We start from the raw sequence: 9,890 nt of genomic DNA on the forward strand, positions 1-9,890 counted from the left end.
GTGTATTTTTAAGTACTTTGCTGGATGAAGGAGTTTGTGCGGAACAGATTACTGACTCAATCCTTCGCTGTGCCTACTCTGAAGATAAACATCTCTCTGACAAATTATCAGCTCATGGCAAATTTTTGTTTTTCTTTTGGTCCTTGGCGTGCTACTGGGGCAAAATACTATCACAAAACACAGCTTCAGAACATTTTCAGGAACAGAACTGCACCTGCGCTCCTTCGACCATAGAGCGTGCCACAGAGGATGTATTTTAAATGCAATCAAAATGCATGTATCAAAATGTATCTTTGACATTGCAAACCCCAAAATGCGTGTAGCTTTACAACCCCACGTACTGTAATTGCACAGAAACAATCAACAACACAATATAAAAAGTTCACAGAACTGCATAAAACGCAGAGCTTGCAATTAGAACATTCAGAAGTTTCACATAAGCGCACTAAATGAAACTGCATGTAAGAACACAGCAACAACAACTAAAACAAGGAGTGATGGAAGAGGAAGGAAATGTCCAAACTCGCCTAACGTACATTATGAGCTGGAAGAAGTATTAAGAAGAGTTTGCAGATGAGCTGGAACTCCATAAATCATCTGCAAGGATGTTTCCTATATTTAAGCCACTTTCCCAAGGAGGTCACCGTAAGACTCTAGGAGGTGCTTCTTTAAAATGTCTCCAATTACTTAACAAAAAAGAAATGTGAAAGGAGTACAAGTCACAGCTTGCCTATCGCTCTGCTCTTCCACAAAAGCAGAAAATACAGTGCAGGGCCAGCAGCTGAACCTTCTTTTTCACTTGGTTTGAAAAATTTATATTGAATGGCAGAGGGTAATTCATCTGAAAATTAAGGCTCTTTTCATATTTAAGTGTTCTAAAAAGCATGAATCAGTTTGCACTAAATATTTAAACAAATAGCAGTGAACACATCTAAAATGCACCTGAGCAGAATGATGAGCTAATACAACATATAGCCTTCCTGATAGGATTTTTGTTTGTTTTTGATGCTTTATTTCTTTAAACAAATGCAGGTATGGGTGCACACCTAAATTTGTGGACGCACAGAACGTCCTCAGACAGATGAGAAATTTCAAATAACATTAGGGTTAGTACATTCAAATAAGGCATAGAAAATAAGAGAGACTATAAGAAAAGCCAGAATCAGTACATCATTTTTCTCAGCATTAGTAATGACAGAAAACCCTGGGAACATTAAAACCAAATAATATTCAAATCAATAGAGTATGAAAGTTAGGTTACAAGATGTAGTAGTTCAATAAGATCACACACAAGAAAACTCACCAGCCATGTTTTAACACTGTGTGCTTCAAGTATGAGCAGGGGGTCGGTTTGGACTTTTTGCTACTAACAGCATCTCTGAGTCCAGTGAGTTATTGACTCACAAGAGCTACAACTATAAAGTTCCTGAATTAGCCTTGTCTCATCCACTGCATTCTTTCATGCCCACAGACCTCTCTCCCCTCTCCATACAGATGCACACACCCCAGCTCAAAGCATTTCATCAACTGCTTCACTCATAACACGCAAATCCTGCAAGTCTATCAGGCTCCTGCACATTTTGCAAACAGTCCTAGTAAGAGGTAAAGTTAAAAGCACTGCAAATTATCATTTCAGAATATGTTTCTGTGAGAGAGATTTCTTTCATTGGATTTACCAAATCTATGACATACATAGAAACTCTCTACAACAAAACTTGGTTCAAGCCTATGTCACATGTACTGTTCATTTGGTTTGGAAAGCTTATAATCAGAAGAAAAATGGTTGAATAACTTACAGGCATATTCCTCACAAAATAGGAAGCTTTAACATCAGTCATTTTGAAAAGGCTCAGTGCCCAAATCTCACACATTCACAAACAGTAGGATGGTTACAAAAACACCAGAGACATAAAAATAAGAAAGAATAAAGCTGGCACAAATATAAGCAAACAAGGCCACATATTTTTGGGCAGTAGCTTTCCTTAACTTTTCAGAAGAGACCTTGGATTAATAAACGGCCTCTACTAGCAAACACAAGGGCTCCGTACATTTGCTGGCACAAGTAAATTAACCTCCAGAATACAGCAGTCTCATCCATGCGGCGGGCACTGAATCTCACTCCCCAGAGTATTCTCTGTGTGACTACCACTGTAGCTTCTGCCCAGCAGTTGTATAAATAACCCACTCCTATCTCAGAAACAACACAAACACTTCATTGTTTGTCATTGAACTTAATTTTTTTTTGTCTGGGTAGCACAGTCGCCTGTTAATTCCACTAGAGCCTTATCTCAGAACTAGGTCCCAATACTTCATAGTGACAGGGACACAAGCGAGGACAACATTCTGCCAGTTAGCAATGTTTTCAGAGATCAGTTTGGAGACTGCAAGGGATAGTAGGGAGCTTGATGCAATTCACTTATCAAAACCATCCTGGCCTAGATCGGATGCCAAAACACACCTCTGGCAGCCCTGATCTCATCGCTGATCTTTGGTGAATAGGAGCTAGCAGTGGTGAAAGACAAAAGCAACGCTGTAAGCTCATCTTTCCAACAGTACAAAGGACACTGTGTTCAGACCACAAAGACGATAATCCAAATAGAAAAATACAATCTAAGAAGTCCACAGGTCTGTTACTCACATGTTAATAAAAGTTTTCCATGAGCCTTCCCATTAGCAAACCCTGAAACACTGCTGCTCTGAGCCACACGGTCACTGCACACAGGGACCCAATGCACCTTCCTTCTTGCTGCCTACGTTACTCCACATGCTTTGTCGATCACTGTAGAAGGATTTGCATTCAGGTAGTAGCTGCTGCCAGACTAGCTACTGTTATCCATTTGTTTGCTTGAAAAAGAAAAGAAACAACAAGAAAACCCACCACATCATTATGAGCATTCTCCTGCTGTGGAAGAGGCCAGACAAACTTGGATTATGGAATACCAGGACTTCAATTCAGGCAACTGCAGAAAACCTGACATTATTTCTATCTTGCTTGCATAGAAACAAAAAGCTCATAAAGGGAAAACTTATCTCTGATTTCATACAATCACAGAATACCCCAAATTGGAAGGGACCCATAAGAATCATTTGGCTCACCTCATCACATGTTCCAGTCACCATTAAGTTCTTCCTCACCTTTTTAAATGTGTGTGCATTCACTTTAATTCACACTTCAGAGTATGGGGACAGAAAGATCCTCGCTGTACATTCACCTAGCATGAAGTTTCATGAGGAAGAAAGCACTGCACTGCCTGGTGCAGCTCACTAACCCCAAAGTAAGACTTTTCTGCAGTCAATTAGGCTTTTTTAAGAGCCAAACTTCAATGAAACAACTCCCTAATGTCTGTGGGATCCCAATGTGCAAGGAAGTAAACTATTAAAATATTCTCTGCAGCTTATCCTGCGCAGTTGCAGAATCTTCACAGTGGTGATTTTCAGTGATAAGAAATGAAAGAACGTTGCTGCCCTGCACAAAACAGATGGAGGTTGTGTCAGTCACGTCTGTCCTTCTCAATTCCTGCAGTAATTTTCAAAGAAAATTTCCATGTGAAATATCATCAGTCTCCTTCATTTTAACGTCTCTTATAATATTTTAACAGTAAGCAAAGAATTTTGCTTCTGCAAATGCACACTGCATCTAACTTGTAATGCAGAATTAGTGAAAAAGCAGAAATAGCACCAAAAATGACTTTATAAAAAGCATTAGCTCATCAGCTTAATTCAGAGCCATAAAACCTGGCTGCGGCACTATAGGACAAGCCAGAACAGTTTGTGTTGCCCAGCTACTCAGTACAGCTTGTGCCAATGGCAAGAGAAAGGAAAAAAAAAAATCAGTAAGGTGACACAGTAATCAAGATTATTTGCATCCAACATAAATGGTACCAACATACTCCAACACAAATGAATTTCACAGGGCACTACACTCAACTTGCCAAACTTAAATACTGAGCAGGTGATCCCAACTGTCCCCACACAGAATGCTGGCACATCTCATTAGTCTGTTTTTGCATAGTCAGGACAGATGGTGCTCTGACATTTCAACAGACATAAATACAAATGACTTAGGTAGAACATTCAAACAACACTGAATTTCACAGGCATGATCATAAGACCCTGTGCTGACTCAGTGCATCTTTTTTTTTTTTTTTTTTTTTTGTAGGCACTAGCAGGATTAAACAGAGATCAGATATGAGCAATTTGGGGAATGTGGACCATCAAGGCATGCCTACTACAGCCACATGAGTAACACATTCTTGACTGTTCCTCATGGAGAACCATGAGTGTTGGTAGTGTAGTTCAGTCAGTTCTGAATCGTATAAAAAACAAAAAACAGTGGAGCTAAGTAGGCATGTACTGAGATTCAAGGAAAGTTGTCTGCTTCTGCATTACTGAGGGAACATAAACTGTGCTTTTGGTTACACTTCCCTGTGAAGTATGAGTGCACAGGAAATTCTTTCATCAAGAAATTGTGTTTAGAGCTGACTCTCTTTACAGCTCTCAGACACCTGCAAAAGCAACCGTGCCCATTATCAGCAAATATTGTTAGTGCTTCCAATTGTACATGTTGCTGTTCTTTGAGAGAAGCCGGAGTGTTTGCTGCCACATCAATAAATCATTACTCATTGCTAGCAAATTCCCAGACCAAATCTAATTCTCCATTTTTAATGAACATGAGCAAAAACTGTTTTGCTTTTGTAAAAAAAAAAAAAAAAAAAAAAAGAAAGAAAAATGCAGCCAGTATATCACAGTATGTCACATATTTTTTTTTTCTGTATGGAAAAAAACCTGCTTATGATCCAAACACAGTAGATGGTCATCTCTCAGCACTCAGGAAAGACTGTGTCTTCATGAAGATTCTGAAAGTTTCTGAATTATTTTAACACTTCAGATCATAAAATGCTGTTAATGTGTCTGTGCAGATCACCAGATATATAAATGGTTGTTGCTTATTCTCCATTCCTTTCATACTAAAAGGACACAAGAGAGCAATCACTGCCTCTTTCTCATCCCTGTGGTCTCAGCTGGTTGAGAGAAGGAATGAAGAAAGCATTGCAGCGCCTGTGTCCCCTGCGTGCTGAGTGTCACCTTATCCTACTCAGCCAGAACAGTAAGTGACAGCAGGACAAGGGGAAATGGTTTGAAGTTGAGGGAGGGAAGATTTGGGTTGGATGTCAGGGCGAAGTTCTTCACAGAGAGAGTGGTGAGGTGCTGGCACAGGCTGCCCAGAGAGGTTGTGGATGCCCCGTCCCTGGAGGTGTTCCAGGCCAGATTGGATGGGGCCCTGGGCAGCCTGGTCTAGTGTTAAATGGGGAGGTTGGTGGCCCTGCCTGTGGCGGGGGAGTTGGAGCTTCATGATCCTTGAGGTCCCTTCCAACCCTGGCCATTCTGTGACCTTCCTCACTGTTCAGGCTATCAAGTGAAGAAAGACCAGCTGTGCAAGATTCATTTGACTTCTGATTTGATTCTCAGGAGGCATGTGACACATTGCAGGTCTGACCCTCGTGGGCTGATGAGCTCCACCACACTGCTCTCTCACTGCCCCTCCTCAAAGAACAGGGTGAGAAAACACCACAGAAGAGGGCTCAAGGGTTGAGACAAGGACAGGGACATCACTCACCAAGCACTGTCAGGAGGAAACAGGCTCAGCACAGGGAGATTAATGCAATTAGTTGCCTCTTAACAACAGGATAGTGCACTGAGAACTAAAAGCAAGCTAAAAACTTTCCCCCATCCATCCACCACTTCTTTGTCCTTCCCTCAAGCAGTGCAGAGGAACAGCGAGCACTGGCTGCAGTCAGCCCATAGCACACATCTGCCTCTCCTCGGTCTCTCTGCTCCTGCTCCACACGTCCCCCCCCACGGCACACCGCCCTTCCCTAACCCATCCTGTGCGCGTTTCCCACGGCAGCTCTCCCAGCGCCGCTCCAGCACGGCTCCGTACCGCAGGGCCCGCCCTTCAGGCGCCGCCCCACGCTGCTCCCCACGTGCGGCAGCTCCCCGGCCTTTCGCCCCACCGCGGGCCCTTCCCCACGGGCTGCAGCCACGGCCCGACGCGCTGCGGCCTTCAGACCTCATCCACCGCTGCCCGCGGGCACCTCCGCGGCCGCTCGCGGGGATCGGCTCGGCGCGGCGCCCGCGGGCTGCGGGGCACGGCCCGCTCCTCAGTGCGCCTCTCCTGGGCCGCAGGGAGCTGCCTCGCCGCGCCCGAGGCGCCTCCTGCCCTCACCTCGGTGCCTGCGGGGCCGTGTCTCACATCTCTCTTCTCTCCCCCAGCTGCTGTTGCACAGCAGTTACTCCGTCCCTTCAGCCTGCTCTCTCGGAGCACACCCAGCGCCGCTCGGGGCTCAGCTCCGGCCGCGACGGGGACGTGATGGAGCGGCTGGAGCTGCTCTGATCTGATGTGGGGCAGCCCCGCAGGCCGTGGCTATCAAAACCTTCCCGCGTAAACCCAGTGCGCGCATATGAGACAACAGATAAAGAAACACAGAAAGCCCTTGAGCAAGGTTTCCAGTCCCAATTTTCCCGACATCCCAAAGTTTACAAATACAGTCAACCGACTGCAAGTACCGGGTCTTCAGCTTGTTTTCTTCAGCTTCTGAGGTCCCACTTAGGCCGGAGAAGGATGAGATTCCTCTTACCCTATTAGGCCTCAGCTTACAGACAGTGAACAGCTATTCTTATCCTTTTGTGTTGAAATATAAGCTTTTTTTTCTTTTAACTTGTATCCAGAAAGAGCATGAAGCATATCCCCTGCTAAAGCAGCCTCATTTGATCGGATGTAAATTGCTAAGCCACAATAACACAATTAAGTCCAATAATGGGACTGTATCTCTCACTTATCTGAGAAAATGATTCTCTCCCAGATTAAAATAAGCAGACAAGCTCGCACAGCAGTGAGCTCAGAGATAGATGTGCGCTGTCACAACATCTTCCATCAGAGCACACTGTCTTTGCATTTGAGGCAAGATTCACAAAGTAATGTGTATTCTTTAATCCTTGAGTGCAGGGTTTTAAAATATTTCCTTTAAAACATTTCCTAAATTTCAACTTATTTCCTTGACGAAAAGAAATTAAGACGGATAAATGCATGAGCAAGAAATAAAAAATGTAGTCTTTCCTTCATCCTCAAAATAACCGGGCTACTGTACTGAGAACAGAAGCAGAACATCTATGGAAGGCATGCTAGATTTAAATAATAATAACCCGGTTTTATCATCAAGATCAAAGTATATACTTAGATGCACTCTTATAATTAATACCACGTACATTAAGGGATCCCAAGCAGCCCCTCAGTGAACACACAAAATATGCAAATCTTATTTTCCGTACTCCTGTCAAACTTGATCAGCTATAAGGTTGAATTAGGAGTTCCATAAAATACCTTCATATAACTTGACTGGAAGAGATAATGAGCAAAATTAACTCTGGGAACATTCTTCTCAAAGTATTTGCTCAGATGTCACCTCAAGGAGTGTTTTCAGTGGTTTATAACAGGATTAGATTGCCATCAAATAAAAATAAATCCTATTGTGCCATTTTTTGAGAGATGCAGAATATGGGGGTGGCACATGCCGTGCTGTTCTCCTTCACTTAGTGTATCAATTTTTGCCAAGCTGAATTAACAGTGTTGACTGCTTCTCTGTTATACCATTTTAGTACAACTGGCCAATTTCCATTAGCAAAATTCTTGTTTGGTCAAGTTTTTGGATAACCTCCATTTCAGTGCAGGACCTGAAGGAACTACAATGAAGGGCTGAGCAAAGGACTTTTTGAGGCAAGCACTCAACACAGAAGAAAAACTCTGAAGCAAGGAAGGAGCAAACAAGGATAGTGATATACTAAAATAACCCTGCTTAGAGCACGCCCAGCACGCCCATGCAGTGGTATCACTGTTTCCAATATCCTGACAGCTCTTCCCATAAAAATAATGACATTTCACGTACATTTTATTCAGCAACGTGCAACTGCAGCAGCGCCCGCATCATGTTTCTGATGCACCAGGTGACACAGTAGCCATGTGAGATGTTCCCGAAGCAATACTGTGTTGCTTTGGATGGAGACAAAACATTGGTACGAACGGAGCTTTCCATCCCACAGTGGCACGGGGATACACCTGATTCTGAGTTTTCCTCACAGCCCCCACAGCCGCTTTAGCAAACCCACCCACCTCTAAGCCCCACATCACAGCGCCCACCACATCCTCCTTCCCACAGCCAGGGACAGGGGCACAGGCAGCTCTATATAGAAACACATGCAGCAAGCACACCTCCCAAGACAGGGCTGAAAGGAGAACAGTGAATTCTGAAGAAGTGTCTGGGGAAAGACGGTCAGTACAAATCAGTTGTGCCAACAGCCAACCTCTCCTTCCCTGTTCCCCACTTCCAGCACCCTCTCCTTTTCTGATTCCAACTTGCTGCTACAATATCTACAACTGCACTTGAAATTAAGGCTGCACACTAACATTGTTATAACAGAGAAGACCTACGTGGACAGCAGATGCAACCAAGCTGAGACTGAAGAAGCGAGCCAGCTGAAGGCACATGGATGAACCAGGATTATTAAACTACTCACTAGTTTCCCACTTTTTTTTCCACCTCTTCCCTTTACCGCACCGAGCTGACAGAGAGCTGCTGGGCTGTTACACAGCTGATGCATTGCCACTGTCCTACCGACAACTGCAGGGTGCAACGGAGATGAGCTCCTTGCAGTGAAGAGAAACACTGCTTAAACAGCCAGGTTGCACGTACATCAATCCAAATAATGCATGAAGTGCTTCTTATACGTTACTGAACAAAAATATTCCATGTATGTATTATTATTCAATATCCACCAGAACCTGAGATAGATAAATGGATACTTCATATATAAGCACACCAGTGTATGGGATGTGACATATTCTATAATGTAAGCTGTATTTGTTCTATATCCAATGCTGTTCCATATGTAAATCACAGAATATCGACAGATGGACTCGATGATTGTTTAAAACAACAGCACTGACATTCACAGAAGTCTCGATAGCACAACACACATCAAGTGCTCTGCAGAGCATCGGAATGGAAATATTTTCCAGAAACGGCAGAGGGGGATGTTAGCACAACTGGCTCTGAACCAGAATTTAACCGTATCTGTAATTGCCTTTTAACTCAATGCCATGCTAAACTTCTACATTAGCTAAAGATACACCTTCAATTCATTACTGCACTGGCCATTCTTCTGGCTAGTTTGAAAGCCTTTATTTCATCTACTCTTTACGCCCAAGGACAGTTAAATTTGGTGCTGATTAACAATTTGGACCATTTCATATTTTTTTTTAGTCTAAGGAAGAAGAGTTCTTGTAACTGGAGCCCTGCTCAATTATTAGCTAAACTACAGCAATATGCAATGAAACATACTTCAGGAAGTAATCATTTACTTCAGGCACAGAAGAGCTCTTTTATTTGCACAGTAGAAACACAGCAATGAGAAGCATCACAGTGATAACATTATTGTAATATAAATCTATCCACTTCCAAACTGAAGAGGAAGGATTAAATAAACATATTAACAGACAGGAACAGTTAACAAATCGGTGTTCTAATCAGCACTAGACCCATCAAAGCCTTGACCACCGCTTGCTTCCAGCAAAGACGAGCCTGCATGGCACAGCTCATGACACAACCTTTATGCAGAATGAAAGGAGAAAATCTTCCCCGTTTCTGACGTATCCAGATTAGACCCTTTTTAAAGTTTCCCCATCTGTAAAAGCATCTGATACATTCTGACAACTGTCTTCTATCCTACTGCTGTGATTCCTTAGCTGCACAGACATTCCTGACATGAAGACATTCAACCTCACATTTCAGTAATGACTGCATTTTCTAAAGAGAGAGACAAAACACAGCTTCTCG

This window comes from Centrocercus urophasianus, unplaced genomic scaffold (assembly GCF_019232065.1).
Source record: "Centrocercus urophasianus isolate 14NV4802_14NV808 unplaced genomic scaffold, USGS_Curo_1.0 seq_15, whole genome shotgun sequence".
NCBI lineage: Eukaryota > Metazoa > Chordata > Aves > Galliformes > Phasianidae > Centrocercus > Centrocercus urophasianus.